At 37.2% G+C, this 2830-nt stretch overlaps 1 pseudogene; it reads right to left on the bottom strand.

Moving 5' to 3' along the window:
* Positions 1-936: 936 nt before the first annotated feature.
* On the bottom strand, positions 937-1614 carry LOC149215049 (pentatricopeptide repeat-containing protein At3g24000, mitochondrial pseudogene; annotated as a pseudogene).
* Positions 1615-2830: the final 1216 nt, after the last annotated feature.

Below are 2830 nucleotides of genomic sequence, written 5' to 3'. Positions count from 1 at the left end.
ATTATTTGACTTTAATTTGCATTTTACATATTATATTTATATATGTTTTAATTTGACATTTAATTAAAACATATAAAACCTACATTTTTTTTCTATATAATTTTTTTTCCCAACATTTAAATATGTCACAAACTTTTTTATATTACATCTACACATCTCACATAAATTGGGTTGTAAAGCGCCTAAAAGCGCGATAGTCCTCTATGAATACCTCCATAAATACATTACATAGAATTGAGAACTTAGTTAAGTAATGACAAGAAACCAGACATCATTGAAAGCGATACCTCATTACATAGAATTGAGAACTTGGTTAAGTAATGACAAGAATCAAGACATCGTTGGAAGCCACCCTAGTTACTAGAATGACATATTCCTAACCTTGACCTTGTTGATTTTCTAGTGCAAGACGAGTGCGGTTTGGATTAATTGCATAATGGAGCATTTGCTCAAACATCTAGAAAGCCTCCTTCCCACAACCATGAGTAGCATATCCGCTATCATTGCAGTCCAAGAGACCACATTTCTCGCCGGCATTTTTTCAAACACTTTGTGGGCATCTCCAACGCTTCCACATTTGACATACATGTCGACAAGTGCATTGCCCACAAAGACATCAAACAGACTTCCAATTCTCATTATGTCCTCATGAATCTCCTTACCATGTTCCAGAGCGATCATGCTCGCACATGCTGGGAGAACGCTATTGAAGGTGTCTGAGCTTGGCTTCATACCGCTTACTATCATTTCCTGAAATAGCTTCAGGCTCTCTTCAAACTGCCCATTCTGTACATATCCTGCAATCATTGCAGTCCACGAGACAACATTGCGTTCTGGCATTTTCCGAAAGAACTCCAGGGCTTTGTCAAGGTGTCCATTCTGCGCATATCCTACAACCATTGCAGTCCACGAAATGGTATCCCGCTCAGGGATTTCCTAAAAAAGCTTCAAAGCGTCATCAAACGAGCCCTTCTGCGCATATCCCGCAATCATTGCAGTGCAAGATTTGATACTCTGCTCAGGCATTGCTTGAAAGAGCTCCTCAGCCTTATCAAAAATCCCATTCTGCACATATCCTGCAATCATGGCATTCCACAATGCGAAAGGTCGTTGAGCTATTTCGTCAAACACTTTGCGCGCATCCTCAGTTAACCCGCATTTCCCATACATGTCAGCGAGGGCAGTGCCCACAAAATCATTGGATTGAAATCCACCTCTAACTATTTCTCCGTGGATTTCCTTCCCAGATTGCTGAGCTCCCAAGTGGCCACAAACGGGGAGAATACTAGATAGCGTAAACTGATTTACCTGTACGCCTGCTAGCTGCATTCGCCGAAACACTTCCAAGGCCTCCTCGGCTCTTCGATGCCTGGCATAAGCTGCAATCATGGCAGTCCATGAGACTACATTTCGTTCAGGCATTTTCTCAAAAACTTTGCGTGCGTACTCCATATGCCCACATTTCACATACATGTTCATAAGCGTGTTCGCTGAAAAGATATCTTGGCATTCAAGTCCACTGTGAATGATGTGGGCATGGACTAGTTTACCTTCTACGAGGTGTTTGTTGTTGGTACATGCTTGCAAGCGAGAAATATAATCACAGGAAGCCATATTTGCATGGCTTTTTTCGGCAGCTGTTGCCAGAGAGCTGGAAATTTCAGGGGTTTTAGGGTTGCTGTTATTGACATTGGTACGACATTGTTCTCTTTGGATATTGATAATGTAAGTACTGGTTGTGAGATGAAATATGGGTTGACAAAATACCAGAGCTTTCTTTTTGCGGTGATTTAACAATGGTGGTTTCATAGAGAATTTTGTTATGCCCTGAATGTTTGGAGTTAACGCAGGGATGGAAACGGGTTAAATTTGATGGGTGACTTTATTTGTCAAGGAATTTTTCTATGATGTTTTTTAAACTGTCCATCATATGATTTTTAAAATAAATTTATTTGTACAAGTCTCATCTAATTTCAAATTGTATTCATAATTGTTCAAATTTTCCATTCTTTGTTGTACCATTCGGCTCAAGTCTCATTGTTACATTTTGTTTTGAGACTTGCTGATCAAATTTTTCTGCAAATTTTCCAGATTGTTTAAATGTTCTGAGTTTTTTTTGTTTAAAATGGAAATAGTGATAAAATAGATGGGAAATATATATAAAAACAACAAAAAATAATATTATGAAGTGAAAAAATATATATTCATAATTACTTTCACATGAAAATAATGAATGTTAATATTGTTGCAACAAATTTGACAAAAATAATTCACTCACACATACCATGTTTTCCATTTGAGTCACTACCATGTTAATCCGATTAAAAGAACAATAGTTGTGAAATCATTTTCAAACCAAAAACATATCTTGAATATTAATAAAACGTTTGGCCACATTTATAAAAATAAATCAATATAATGATGTGCATTTATTTATAAAAATAAATAAATATAATGATGTGCATTGTTGATTAAGGGGCAGTTGGTTCTCAATGGAATAAACTTTTCACATTACAAATTCTCACTGGAATAAACTTTTCACCGTACAATAATTTGTGTTCATGTAATCATGGAAACCAAAGAACTGCCAAACCCATTTTGAAAACAAGATCGCCAAAGCTAGGGTATTCAAGCAAACCCCTCTTTTCCACTTTTGATTTCGAAAACGAACCCGTTGTTGTTGAAGAAAGTATTTTCTGTGGGTCGGGGTTACGGGTGAGCTTCCATTGGTTTTTCGTAAAGACATCTCAAACTATCATCACTTTCCTCAAGTCTTTGGTTCAAAATAGTGGCTGCCACATAGCTGTTCTAGTCTCATGGTCCAAAATAA

Source organism: Pinus tabuliformis, chromosome 1_1, assembly GCF_031772625.1.
Source record: "Pinus tabuliformis cultivar Carrire ecotype Pingquan chromosome 1_1, CPIR1, whole genome shotgun sequence".
Taxonomy (NCBI): domain Eukaryota; kingdom Viridiplantae; phylum Streptophyta; class Pinopsida; order Pinales; family Pinaceae; genus Pinus; species Pinus tabuliformis.
This window is presented reverse-complemented; position numbering and strand designations above follow the sequence as displayed.